We start from the raw sequence: 15,871 nt of genomic DNA, 5'->3' as shown, positions 1-15,871 counted from the left end.
CTATTTCTACATTCCGCAATGTTCTTGACTAAAATCGCAAACGAAGCTAACATTAACTAGGTACTTTAAGACTTTGAAAAAATTGCATATGGAAAAATTTCATTTCCAAAAAAATTGTTTCTTATTAATCGAACAAGTAAGGCGTGTATAACGTATATACACTAAATTTTGTAAGTACCTGTAAATATGCAGTGGTTGCGGCATTCAGTGATGCGACAGTTCGGAGGAATGCGAAAAAAATTCGATACATGCCTCGAAGATCATGGTGCCTCTAGTCAAGCGATTAGTCGAATAACGTCCATCAAATGGCCACGCTCCGTTCCCTTTCTCGGCCTCGTTCCCGTTGCGTCACGATATGGCAGTGCGCATCTAAAGCACCAGGCGCAAATTTCGAGATCGTTCTCTGAATGACTGCCGAGAAAGAGGTGCTCGAAGCTCGAGCCAGTTTTATCAGGGAAGGGTCGGCCACCCTATCCCTTAATTAGCTTGCTTGAAATTACCTCGAGCAGAAGCGGCGAGAGTATCCGTTGAAAGAGGGTCGTAACGCAACACGCGCTGTTGCTAAACGTCTCGAAGGGGTTGATCCGCGAGGGACGGGACGATGTTCTACCATGTGTCGGTGGAAGATTGTTTCTCACTGTGCGTCAATGCGGACGCAGTACCTCCGTCGAAACACTCCTGAAAGGAACCATTACGCGGATAGCAGCGATTATCATCACGCAACATCCATTTAACCACTCGCTTTTTCATTGAGACGATAACTGCTCTCTTTGCGCCTCCCACCGGAAGACAAATAGCACCGCTTCCTTTTTAATCGGTCTGTTTGTTAGCGATCTACAGCCTCCTCCACAAGTACTGGTCATCGCCGATCGGCAAACATCATTTTACAAAAATATTCAAATGACAAATACATTACCAATATGTTTTTTTAACCGACTTTGAAAAAGGAGGAGGTTACTCAATTCAATCTGTATGTGCCTTTTTTTCTATGTATGTTCACTTGTTCACCGATTACGCCGAGATGGATGGACCAATCGGAATGAAACCTTTTGCATTTTGTAGAGTGTGTCCCCGGGGTGGTCCCTTGAAAACAAATTTTGCATTTTTTCATTCTTTGCGATTTTTATTGCAAATAACTACCAAGACCGAAAAAACAACCCTACGGTGTTCTACAAATTCTGCTCGTTCCACTAAAAAGTGCGAAATAAAAAAATTTTATAAAAAAAAATTAAACCGACTTCGAAAAAACGCACTAAAAAGTATGAAATAATTTCTATTTAATCTAATTACAATACAATCTTTTCGGAGGCGGCGCAAAATTGACAATTTTCCAAATGACAGATGTTGCTGATTATGATTCCATTGGAATATGATGAACTTGGAAATCAGTAAGTGGGAAGAGAAGATACATTCATATGTGAAATCATATACAATATTTACATAGAAGAATTTAAGGATTTTCGTAATTTCCAGTGTCGAAAATTTTCAATTTTGCGCCGCCTCCGAAAAGATTGTATTGTATTTAAGTTCGTGTGTATTCACATAAATTAAAGTGCATTTTTTCGAAGTCGGTTTAATTTTCTTTTTAATGCGAAATGTATTTGGATATTCACAAAATTATTTCAATATTGTATAATGAAACCCCTCTAAAATTTAATTTCATTGAAATATTCTCTAAAACCATTTAATTATTATCAATTTAATATTCTTCCTTCAATTCTAGAATTTACCCATAAAATTAAACTCGCCAAATTTGATTGTTATAAAAATTAACTATATTTTGTTAAAGTTTGGCTAAAATAAATATCTGAATCGGTTGAAAGCATTTATTCTGACCAATTTGTGTCTCTTTTATTAAAAGTTAGATTGAATAATTTCTTTGAAGAGCATTTATCTTACTGCGAAATAAAATAATTTCAAAATAATTCTTCATTTGGGGGATTCTTCCCATACAATCATTTGGAATTCTTCCCATACAATCGCTAGACAGATAAAGAAAATATGAAAAACCTAGCTTTCACGATCGGATGTACTCGACAATAAACTATCACGACTTTCATTATAAAGGCATGAAGTGACAACTGTTATGCTATCTGACGATCGGCTATAATCCCCTAAAAATGTTTCTTCCACTGCAGACAATGAAATTTTCATCAAAGACTAAACGGTACTGCCAGTTTTATCGTTTTCGTTCCATCTCGTCAATCTTCATCCACCGTAAAGTATTTTGAGCCAGATTTGATGACGACGAGTAACCAGTCGCTTTAAGGGACAGTGAAAATCCGACTGGTCTCGTAAAACGATCACAGAGGTTTAGTAGCTTTACGGAGTGATGTTACGAAGTGTCCGTTTGAGCGCGAAGAACGAGAATGTCCTGAATATCGCATTTGGTCATCCTTTGTGTATTCCCATAAACCATTGTCACCGACAAGACCTACCTGTCTCCGTTATAGCGAATGTCAACGACAAAAATGTATTCCTATTATTGTTCGGTAGCCAACAGAACATTCCTGCTGCGTGCTGGTATACGAATTTCCGGTAGGTTTACTTATCACAACGCAAGAGACTTCCGGCGATGTGCAGTAAAGTCTTGACCTAAGAAAAACCCTCGGATCCATGCTGTTTCTTAGATCCTATGGTTCTACTATTTCTTGGCGTCCTCGCCGACCGCGCCGAATGTAGAAAAGGACAGCGCGTGTAAACAACTAAACCACGGTTCAAATGATATCGTGTTTAGTGTCAAAAGCGTGAGAAAACGCATTTCTTAGATCGTAAGGCGAATACGATTTAAAGGGGACTTCTCGTGTAACAAGTTTAAAAAATAAAACATATTTTTTGTTTACATAAACAGCTTGACATCACGAAAATATGTTCTCAAAGAATTGGACTAGAATTTTGCATATTAACGGAGCTGCAGCCTGTTAGAGTTTTTTAAATGACTCATTTCAGTAAGAAACACGTGGAAAATATTTTGATAAAGGTTGTACAAGAAGAAAATTGAAAATAAAAAGGTTTTTCATTTTTGCCGACCGTCGCGTTCGCTGTTTCTCTTTCTTTATCACTCGCTATTCTCTTCTACGTATTTTAAGAAAGTGGCATGAAATAAAATCCTATTTTTATTAGGAACAGCCCTTGTAGATCCAAAACAAATAAAAATCTTATTAAATTCTATGCACTTTTATATTCTAGCATTTTTTGAATACAGTTACATACAGTTCAAATTATATCGTGCTAGTGTCATTTCAATCAGAAGAATGTAATAAATAAGTTGATGAAACTCCCATAAAAATATAATGAGAAATAAAGAAGTTTTGGCCCGCAGTGGAGGGGATATTCGTTTCGCGTAGATCCTACGATTTCAGTTTTCTTAGATCAGGGCTTTACTATAGGTTGTCCCGAAAGTTCGTTCAGCTTTCGATTAAACATTGAAAATTCAACCTAATTTTCTAAGAAAGCAAATTGTGCAGCTACGTTAAAGAAATCTTAGGAATTAATACAATGTTAACGAACAGACGATCACACTATTTGTGACCATTAGTTTATAATATAAATAATATAAATTTTATATGCTTGTGTGTTATCTAACAATATTAAACGTATACATTGCGAAAGTTTTTGGTTCAACTTAATGTATTATGCTACAACATACAAAGATAATTATCCTTTTGATGGAATAACGCCATGGATTCTCTTCTATTATTCTTATCCTCTCACAGGATAATTAATTAACTGGAGATTCAATTAAATCAGACTAAACATTCCAGGAGGCAAGAGGTAGCTGTTATGCAATCATAATTAGTTAAAGTTAATCCGGGAGAATTGAGATTACAATGTATTAATATTAGGATTACAAACTTCCCAATACCCAATGGTGAAGGATTAAATTTGCACCACCAGATTTTCTTGCTTCCGTGGAAGATTATGAACTATTGGTGTTACGACAAATTATTCAGTTTATGCAGATGTAATAAGTGGATTAGGAACGTTTATACGTTTATGAGGAACGTCATTGTATAAAATGTGGTATAGTGTAATTATATTTGATAAATTTGACCACATTGTTACTATGTGAAATGTGATGCCGTATAACGCAATATCAAACCAAATAATACTTTTATTTTGTCAAATGTAAAATGCAATGTTGTATTACTCTTTACCAAATTCAACGAAATTTTTATTTTGTGAAATATAATGCAGAATAATTCTTTACCAATTTTTTATTTTATTTTTTCATTTTTAAACTTTATTTTTACTTTGTGAATCACAACGCGGTATAACTCTTTAAGAAATGTTTATTTTGCCAAATGTAATACAGCATAATTCTTTATGAAGTTCGACAATATCTTTTATTTTGTCAATCACAATGTAATGTAGTTCTTTACTTTACAATTTAACTCTTCAGTTCTTTAATTTGTAAAACTCTTCAACAACTTCAACTGTTTAATTCGTAAAACATTTCTAATAGTTACGAGGCGTAATTTGCATTATTCGGCAGCATGTAGCTGTCGCACCTTTATGAAAATACAACATGCGCTACATGCGCAGTATACGCAGCTGTATGCTTCCGAATAATGCAAATTACGCTGCCGAATATCATCAAAATGATCAAGAAAATGTTTGGATCAACTAGAACTCTGAAACTACATTCAGGAATATTCATAAAACATAACAGAAGACTTGCATATATTCAAAGAGCTAAGACAATAAGTAGGAATCCACCCTCTCATCAAAGTATTTATGTTTAAACAATAAAAAATATACTGGTAATGTAATCTCTTTTCTAGAACATAACTTGGAATAATAAGGGAAATATAAAGTAGGCATTAGTAATTTATAATTGATTAAAAATGTTCTAAGCAATGTTCGCCTGTCGATCTTAGCAAATAAGTATCAGGTTGTAGTATGTATCTACATTGGTCTACCTTTAGAGTTAAGCATTACTAACAATAAGTAACATGTATGCACTTTTCACCTCGCCTGCATGTACATAACTGTCGCAGCTTTATGAAAATACATACATGCGCAGCTGTATGCTTGTGAATAAATGCAAATTGCGCTGCCGAATAATGCAAATGACGGCTCGTAAACGTAAAAATAGGACTTTCGAGGGCGATCGTGGCCTAGATTGATCTTTTATCTAGCGCTTTTGACTACTGCATTAGGGTGCATTTATAGTGGAGCGCATCGATGATAGCGGCGCGGCGCGGTGAAAACAAACCAACATTCGTGACAACATTTCGACACATACTAAAGAAAAAGTACATATTTATTTTCATTGTTTTTCTTTTTTTTCACCGCACAGCTCACCTCGCTGCTCCCCTATAAATGCATACTTATCGACAAATGAATATTGAATGACTATTATACTGGGATGAGAATTATCGAGAAATGAGAAGGCGCATACCGCACCCTTACAATCCTGGAAAAACGAGTGTAGCCCCTTAAACGAGACACCCCTGAACTGAGGTAAATAAACAATTAAGTATTATTTCGGTGAAATCGTTATGAAAACTGTGTGGCACGGCACGGGAATTCGAGAGCGACAGGATAAGCATTTCCAGAAGCGCGCATATCTGTTACTCAATATGGCGCTCGGGTGTGTTCCCCAAGTGGGACCGAAACTTGAGCTCTTTCTTGTTGAAAATGGTCTAGTAATAGGTACGGTGGAGGAGGAGAGTTCGAAGTAGCCGAAAACTTTGGAGGGAAGTGAAAGTTTCGATTAACAGCGTCGAAATAACGACAAGCGATGGTAAGACGCGGTCCCGGTGCGCGGGTGGCCGAGAAAGCCAATGCAACCGGTGCATCCGGCGCATTCGAGAGCCGTGTGGCAACGCACGGATTCCCGGTGGAACAGCTGAATCGTGTTCGGCTTGTTTCTCCGCTTTTATGCAAATGCGCCGCGACGGGTTCGGGTCGGGGGCGGGTTCCGGGATGGATTGAAGTACCGCGATGCTGGCACGTCGCGGAACGATGAACGGAACTTGGACACGATTGCTTTCAGCCTGGCTCACTTCGTGCCGCAGACATCGCCCCAGAAAGTGACGAACGCTGTTAACGGGCTCAGACACTCCGGTTTTTCTTCGAAGAAGATTAATCTTACCGGCGCGTGACGTTTACTAGCTCTGCGACACGGTATTCGCCACTTACGATGATTTTCTTTGAGTTATGCCGTGTACCTTGCCACCGCCTGTCTGCTGGTTCAATGATAGTCATTTCCTCAGCTTGAGATTTTCAACTACATGTCGGTAAAACACTATGTGCCGCAACAATTCAATTCGAACATATCATATTAGCGATATTATATTTTTTATCAAATTCTAATATAATGTATTATATTTGTTATATGTATTAATTTCTGTTTTATTAATATTATGTTTTTTGCATTAATATTTGATCGAATTTTGCAATTCTCCAGCAGAGTTGCAGATTCTTCTTTACATGACTTTAAGGCCGTTATTAGACTAGGCCACTGGTGGGCAACTTGGTGGCGCCACCGAATTGAAGAGCTTTTATGAATCGGTAACTGGTGGTACCACCAAGCGTTCATTCCCGCTGTCGATGTAACGCTGTGTCGTGTTCTTATGTATTTTACGATAAATGTGGTGGTAATTTGAACGTCAATTGTTCATGTTTTCGCGATGCTGGTGGCGCAACTTGGTGGCTTTGTCTAATAGGCTACATTCAAATCAATACCCCGGCTGGTGGCGGCGCCACCAAATGTTGCCCGGCCGGTTGCCGATGCCGTCCACCAGATCGGCAACTATATTTGGTGGCTCCACCAGTTACCGTAGTCTAATAGGTTACATTTGTTTCAATGCCCCACCGCGCGATTTTTGTTTTTAACCGACTTCGAAAAAGGAGGAGGTTACTCAATTCGATCTGTATGTGCCTTTTTTCGCTTTTTTTTCTATGTATGTTCACCGATTACGTCGAGATGGGGAGATAATCGGGATATATTACGTTGAAAAGAAAAATTGTCTATCTGAAATTTTCACAATTTTACTGCCGGTCAAATAACCGGTCTTGGATTCTTAATTTTGTAATTATTGAAATAATGACGTTGCTTACATGGAAATCGATTCAATAAATTTCTTTATTCATGCACGTATTGCTATAAAAATTGCACAAAATCTAAATAAATAGAGCCTCGACATTTTTATCCGATGAAACATTTTAATCATCGTTATTTTTTATCGTGAAAACTTATTTTTCTTTTATTCGATGTTGTTAATGGCTTAGGCATATTTAAAGTATTTTTCAGCCGCTATAAGATGGATATAATATATAAAATAATATAATATAAAAAAAGTTTTACCGATAAAAATATTACGATGACCTTGAAAAAAAAATATGGAAAAATAACGGGACGAAAGAAATTGTTCTTCTGTGATATATATATTCCTCCTTCGATACCATTTAAATTATGCTACAAATATTTTTTGTACCATTAAAAATAAAGGAGATATTTAGATGGTCTCCTTCAGCTGAGACACCCTGTATAATATCGAACACAAAATACATATAATAAAAATATAATTTGTATTATTTACATCGCGACCAAATAGAAACACAGTGTAAAATATCGTTTGAAAGATAGAGAAGGGGTGGAAAATGGCAGGCAGAGGCCTGTAGCAGTTTACGATTCACATGTCGATTACGTGTGTGTCAACAAGCTCCAGCCGACAGACTTTTCCTCCCTTATTTGGCTCGCGTGCTTGTTAACCCCTTTACAAGCTGCTGCTGTTTCGCGTTGATCGTCCCGGAAACCTGCGGGTTCCGTATCGGGAAATGGGAGCGCGGCAGCCGAGGGAAGTCGCTTCGAAACTGATGGAATTCGATTTACGGTTTGCAGAATCAGACGGTTTGCGAGATTGCCTCTTTTGACCGAGGCTCCGCTGAATTAAAAGAAACTGACGACTGGAAACCGGGGTCGGAAGTCTTTGCTGCTAGAGAAGGTTCAAACGGGTGAAAGGGAATTAGCGGGGTTCTATATTAAGGGTGCCCAGTCAAAGGAACTGTACCCAGTCAATTATATTTAATAGCCAGATTTTTACGTTACCTTTCCACTTTGAATTATTTTTAATCTTCAATTTATCGACTATTCTTCTCTGTTATCAATTTTTCATTTCAGACCTTAATTTCCATTATATTTTATACTGGGCTGTACACCGATCTTCTATTTCCCGATCACCAAATTGTTCACCTCAGGCTTCTACCTATTTTCATACAGGGTGTTCCAACAATGTTGTACTTCCTTGAAGGGGGTGATTCTTGAGCTTATTTGATGTATTTTCCTTTGCGAAAATGTTCTCCGTGGCTTTGTGAAGGAATTATGGACTCCAGCGGGGCTTGTGCTCTCATTGGTCTGTGTTTTTCGTTAATAACTCCTTAAAAAAGATGCTTGTAAAAATTGTTTCAAATCATTTCAGGAATCGCCTCTTTTAAGTGAGATTTAGACAAGTTTTTAAAATGTCGATTTATTCAGTATCTGCGTCAAGGCATTCCATTATTCTGATGATTGAAACATACTTTAATGGACAGATTGATCAGATTTCCCACGGTTTTTATTATAATATGTGCCTCGATAAGTAAATTTGTTTGCAATAATTTATGACTTTCAATACAGACATTTCAATAATTACAAATGAATAATTCGCGAGCTCAATTGACACGAACAACAAACTCAACAAACTCCAATTCCGTATGCTTTTATAATAAAAAATTTTCTGAATATCATGCTCTATTGGTTACAAATTTTATACACATAATCAAAATAATTTTGAGTTACATGCACACGATTAATTTAGTTTTCTTTATGTCAAATGCAAGATCATGGTTAGACAAGACCTAATATTATAACAAATTTTTCAAATTCAAAGAAAGAATTCATAACTATTTGGAAGTTCGAACGTTGATAAAAGACGAAATACTGTCATGTTAAAAGTCAGTAGGTGCAATTTGGAGAAGTAGAAAGATTAAATTTAGAAAGATTAGAAGTTATTAAAACAAGAAAAATATTTGTACTCGTGATCTGTTTCTTGCAATTGATGTAGATTTCGGATAAAAAAAATCGCAGTCTGATTATAATGAAACAAATTATAAATGAATCTTCTACATATGCATAAATATACATATGTATAGATACATTATCGGATTTAAATAAAAATGATTATGCGAAAGGAGAACATACTTCACCGAAGTGACATATGTTTGTCGATCTAGCAGCTGCGTCCTCAGCAGGGTTGCCAGAAGAAGCATCAATTGAAATTCGTCACTCACTGCAGCCACAGCTACGATACAGCGCGAGGTCTTTAAATTATTCTAATAAATAGCGTTCCGGGCAGAGGATAACAAAGCACGTTTGTTCGCTGGTTTTTGAATGGCGCGCGTAAAACTGTTGTTGGAATAATTACGGGCGGTGCAGTACACGCAGAGTTAACAAGTAAGATACGAAACGATCGGAAGGATCTGCATCGTGCACGTTGAAAGCGTTGCCCGATCGCATCACTGTTTCCAGCTGGCTCAACGAATCCCCATCGGCGGGGCCGCATTTTCATTGAAAACGAAACAATCTGCGCGGGACAGGCAACGCGATCGAGGCGGGATTGCGGGAGAGCAAATCGAATTCACTGTGTGCGAAGTAAGCGCTTTAGGAAGTGGCCGCCGCGCCGGTGTACTCCGCCGGGCCGGACATGCACTCGATGTCGGTGCATCTATTGCAGCCCTGTTCGAGCACGGCCGATGTACGAACGTTCGTGTCAAAACGACGCCCCTTGCCCTCTTCAGCCGGTCGAGTATGTGCTTACAACGGATCACGAGGAAATTATCGATAATTACTGGTAATGGTACTGACGAGACGTCGATCCCAGATCTAGTTCCTAATGATCCACTGCTGGCCTCGCGAAAATATTCACAACCCCCATTAATTACACTGTCCAACACCAAATTTGTGTTCAATATACTGTTGGGTCCTTCTTATAGAGTTTTTTGCGCTGATTCCGAATCTGTCCTTAATTTTGCTCCTGTACGCACAGTTTTTGAAGAACATGGCTTTGAAAAAAAACATATTTTTCAACTTTAAACAAATATTGTGATGTTATTATAAAAGATATTGAATTGTGTTCTTTACAGCAAAAGATTCTGTAGACTTTCCCGAATACAATGATATCCAATATTAATACATCATGATTGTTTAAACATGTTTAAACAAAGATTAAAGACGGAGAGACGCCACTTTTGCACCAATTTTTGAGGATACTTTTCAATTTATCTCAAAAAATTAGGGTCCAGCGGAAAATCGAACTATACCACGCGATAGAGCAGACTTTTATCAAATGATCTCAGGAACCTCCCATTTCCGGCTGTTGAAGGAATTTTGGGACACCCTGTATTGTTATTACAACAGAGAAAGTCGTACAAAAATTGTAATTTTTCCCGACTGATGCGAGGATGTAGAAATCTACTTGCAACGAAACAACGAGATTTGAGGAAACACGGGACAAGACTAGTTCCAATAACGATGTTTTAGATTCCTTTCGTTTCGTGGACTTGATTACAGTCTTCCGCTGGCTGCGTTTTCCGTTTCTAGAAAAAGATCGACTAAGCGATTCAGCGGCCACGGCGACACGTGGGAAATAAATCTGCTTGGAAATTCGCGTAATGAGGTGTCCATGAAAAGTGAGCAGCAAATCGCCGAGGCATCCAACGAAAATTTTAATGCCTCTCGACGTTCCGAGGTATGCGAATATATGCGCAGCTATCCTTTCAAAATATTCTAAACACATATTTAGCTCACTTGCTCGTTCATTTTAATACAGCAAACATCTGACAGATATAGAGCATTATTAAAGCCGCGATCACTACGCACTGTATCCGTCAACTCGGGCATACCGAACGAAACTCTAAATAAAGTTTATTAATTGCATTAAATAACGGCGGCAGCGGTATCATGTTTGCCAGTATGGCACAAGCTATGTTGTATTTTGACAGTGGATTTCGTGCGGTCATAACATCTGCGAATATATGGAATATACAGTAAAATACACAATTTTACTGAAATTTAACACAATTTATGCGATAATTTATTGTAAATTGCTTCGCAAACATCCAAGTTTGCGCCTTCCGGGTATTACATTTAACATAAAAGTCTACAGATGGTTTTTGCCGCACTGTCTACGTAGATACTGAAAATATTGCAAAATACTCTTGCGTAAAATTGGACTAACTTGTTAATTACTATTTGGTTAACAGTATCTTGACCCTTAGATGACTAATGTGTCTAAAGAAACATACTTCAATGATATTCTGAACAACATTTCCCTTTAAAGTGTTGGCGATCGGAAGTAGTTTACAAAATATTCGTAAAAATTTTAAAAGCACATCATAAGTCTAGCTATTTAACACTTTACCTACCGGAAGCCTATTAATAGGATTTTCAATAATTGTGCTGTGCCAAAAGAAAGCATATATAGAAATTTTCTTTTACATTGCAATCTTAAATGAAACTATTAGATGACGTTATTGAGGGTGACTTGTTAGTTCACAATAAAAATTGCTGTTGCTATCGAAGTTTCCATTAAAAAGTGTTTAGCCATGTACCATAGACTTTTCAAAATTATGCAATAATCACCGGTCGGTAATGTGTTAACATTTGGTTTCTTTTCTTCTAAATCTGAAAGAGTTCAAGTATGTACAATTCTTATTATTGCTATTATACCAAAATTATCAAATTAATCATAATATGAAAGCAATTTAAAGAATATAGCGTGTGCCCCATATTTTCTCTGTTCGAGTATTATTCCCCTATGTAATAAATATTTTAAGATTACTTGTTTCTATGCCACTGATCCACCAATAAATTTTTCCATAATTTATAGCACGTGGCAACACAAGCTCCCAGCTTACAGTCATAAATAACTCGGCAAACCTATCATTTAATGACTTAATTCGCGGCTTCGAATGGGTCCAGGATCTATAGCATCCTCGAGATTGTTCCTTCAAGATCCTGCCCGGCTTCTACATACTTCTCGCAACACCCAAAGGATTGCCACAGGTGCCGCTGTTTGACGTTAAATCGTCGTCATTCGTCATTTCCCATTTTAATGGCATGTCCTACACTCCGGAAATTTGCATAATACCGGATACGATGTTTCTCTTTTTTTTTATCGCCGCGAAAAATGCGAATCTGCTTAATGGATTCAGAGGCTGTCCACGGACGAAGATTTTAATGAATTATTTAAGGCAATTTGATTGGTATTTTCTAATTACAATAAAATGTTTCAATTACTTGTCGAACTCATTAACTACAGAATATGTTATTCAATTCGTGCGGAATATTACGGAAAAAATAATTTGTCCTCATTTATGTGTGCGAGATTAAACAAATTTTTCCATTTTAGGCAAATTATTATTTTTTAAAAATGTGTCAGAATTGAACAAATGAATGTGCTCAAATGATTCTCTGCATAAATACCGGGGCTTAGTTTCTCAGCGTTAATAATAAAGTAAAATTAGGAAAATTATTTTTATTCTTTTTTATACTGTTTTATATAGTGTCCATCATTCGTCTTTGTTTCTTTTTCAAATGCTCTGCTTGTATGTTGAATAAATAGTTGCAACTTCATTATACTTTTCTGTTTTATCATGTCTATCTGAACATGAGAAAATTCTGAGTTTGTATTTCTATCGGACGGTCAATTAAAAATTGTTTGTTTCCAAAAAATATTTTTTAGAAACGTACATAATTTCGGCGATGTTTCATGTTACTAGACAGCGGATTTTATGCGTTTATGACCAAAATGAATAGGCGTAATTTAAGATACTAAAAATATTAGAAGAATTTAGAAATGCTACCATATTATTTTCAACCTGTTAAACATATGAAGAAAGAAAATAGATTTCCATTTCACTTAAGTTTGTTGCAATTCGGGTACAAAGTTTTTATTTTGCATAAAGATCCACTGTCTACATATTACATATAAAACTGTAATAAACATTCGACCTGTATGACTAATTGTAAGAATAAAGCGCATCTTATAAACAGACTGCGGATTTGATGCATTTATGACACAAACGAATGGGTCAAACGGGAAACGATAAGAACATTCAAAAAATATAAAAGCACTGTGGCATTATTTGCAACTTAATCAAATTATTAAGGAAAAGGATGTCTATGTAGCTCATGTGTTGCAATTAACACAGATCATTTTTATTTTGTATGAAAATTGTTTTACGACCTTATCAAGTCAATAAAAATCAATGTTATAATGTATATAATTGATAAAGAAATGGAATAAGATAGGTGCTAAAAGTTACTTTTCATTATCGTTATTGAAACATAGAAAAAAGATGGAGATGAGACAACGAGTCCTCGCTGGAAAAATATGTACAGTGGGTGTACAAAGTATTCGCACACCTTTTAAAAACCAATAACTTTTTTATAATTGTACCCAACATCCTGATTTTTTATAATCAATTAGAAGCATTGAAGATTTTCCAAAAATTATAATTTACAACGTTACAGGCAAAAATAAAAAAGGCATTTTTTTAATTTTTTCATTAGGGCCCTTAATGAAAATTTAAAATATACGTTTTGTAGATCTATGTTAGTTATACACATGCTGAAAATTTCATCGGAATCGGTTGACGCAGGAAAAAACGACACGCATCGAAAGATGTACGATTTTGTGGATTTGAAGCAGAAATTGATCAAAAGTCGCGTAAAACTACGATTTTCACCATTTTTAATCGCTTGTAGCTCGTGTGTATGATAATCGATTTTGATGAAATTTTCAGCATGTGTGTAACAACTATAGATCTACAAAACATATATTTTAAATTTTCTTTAACGGCTCTAATAAAAAAGTTTTAAAAAGTCCCTTCTTTATTTTTGCATGTAACCTTGTAAATTATAATTTCTGAAAAATCTTTTTTGCACATCATTTCGTAAACCAATGCTTCTAATTGATTCTAGAAAAAATCAGGTCGTTTGGTACAATTATAAAAAAGCTATTAGTTTTTAAAAGGTGTACGAATACTTTGTACACCCACTGTAGATATAAAAAAATAAGACGATTAGAGCCGAAATGGTCCTTAGCCAGCTTCAGAAATTGATGCTTCCAGCTTATTGGTAGTGATGAAAATGATGAAGTCCACGCGTAAAGAATAAAACGTCTCTAAGAATACAGTCTTGTCCCACATCAGCCGTCGACGACTGAACTTTTCCGTCGCGAATGCCGCTAATTTCGTTCCCACTTTTTCTATCAAAGTGCCTCAATAACTTAGACAAACTTTGACTCGACCGAATGGGAGGGGAATATTCCCGGCCGATGTAGTCTCGTCTCATTAAGAATTTAAACCAACTTCCTTCCGCTGGCTCCCGAAAATTAGTCCGGCTTCTCCGGCTTAAAACCGCGCCGCCCTGCGAGAATTCTATGAAACGCGGATAATCGGATTGTCGCCGAAAGGGCTTACACAATTTTTTGATATCTCCGGTATTCGCAGGGATTTCGCGGAAATCACGAGAATCCCCGATCGAAATAAGGACGCCTCGATCAGCCACCGTTTCCTCGTGAAAAATCGTCGAGACGATTCGATGCCGCAGGGAATCCCTGATTTCTCCACTTCCCGGGAAACAATTCGTTCAATCGTCGGGATAACACCTGTATCATAACTCTTTCTGCAATGTTGATCGCGTTGATGGCGCGCGAGTGTCGCGTCGTCGCACCGTGGGGCCATTTTTCGAAAAAGCTGGTCAAAATATATCTAAATGCAATAAAACTTTTATGGAAATTGGCATTTTTATGTTTCTTGATTTGTTGAATACGAAAAATGCACGTATTTTATTTTATTTCTGTGGAAAGTTTGTGTTTGTCACTTTAGGAATGAAATGTTTTATTTTAGTTCTTTTTTAAGATAAACTCTATGTATCCCTAGTACATTATCTTTCTAATTTACAAGAAATTGAAGAGCTTGAAATTTCGTCAAATTTGATGGTCTGTATCTTGGTAACAAACTAATATATTTATAAACAACGAGCGGCATTGACACACTGATAGTACATACAATAAATGTGAATTTTCACCACCTTTATGCGATTCTGGCCCACTGTGCATTGTAATCATTAAACTGCGGATCTTTATGCATTTATGAAGAATTTAGTTGGCCGAAATATAAAAGAGTAGGATCTAACAAATTCAAGAATGTTGTAATGTTTTTTTTAATGTAACAAAGTTGTTAAGGGATAAAATCAATGTGTTATTCCTGCTTCTCATAATACTGTCCAACACCAAATTTGATTTCAATATACTGTTGGGTCCTTCTTATAGAGTTTTTTGCGCTGATTCCAAATCTGTTTTTAATTATTTTCCCTATACGCACAGTTTTTGAAAAACATGGCTTTGAAAAAAAACATATTTTTCAACTTTAAACAAATATTGCGATGTTATTATAAAAGATATTGAATTGTTGTTTACAGCAAAAGATTCTGTAGACTTTCCCGAATACAGTGATATCCAATATTAATAGATTATGATTGTTTAAACATGTTTAAACAATGATTAAAGACGGAGAGACACCACTTTTGCTCCAATTTTTGTGGATATTTTCGAATTTATCTCAAAAAAGGGTCCCCAGCGAAAAATTAAAGTATACCACGCGAAAGAGCAGACTTTTATATACATTTTCACCATACGTCCATAAACCATCCCACGCCTATTGTATCTATCCGCAACAAATGTAGTGTGTGTATACATATATGTATTAATATTGTTTTATATAATATAATATTATATAATGTCGTGAAAGTGTATAAATAAACCGGACTCTTTCTGTTATATTTGTGGCGAAGTTGTTTTAAAGTCAAAATGCGGGG

The 15,871-nt window shown here is 36.3% G+C and overlaps 1 protein-coding gene across 4 annotated transcripts in view; it reads left to right on the top strand.

The window, feature by feature from the left end:
- LOC143215015 (furin-like protease 1) overlaps nucleotides 1-15,871 on the top strand; it is a 549,701-nt gene that overhangs the window by 340,027 nt on the left and 193,803 nt on the right. The window lies entirely within an intron of this gene.

This window comes from Lasioglossum baleicum, chromosome 13 (genome assembly GCF_051020765.1).
Source record: "Lasioglossum baleicum chromosome 13, iyLasBale1, whole genome shotgun sequence".
Classification (NCBI taxonomy): Eukaryota; Metazoa; Arthropoda; class Insecta; order Hymenoptera; family Halictidae; genus Lasioglossum; species Lasioglossum baleicum.
The sequence above is the reverse complement of the archived record's forward strand: the minus strand, read 5'-3'. Positions and strand labels throughout refer to the sequence as shown.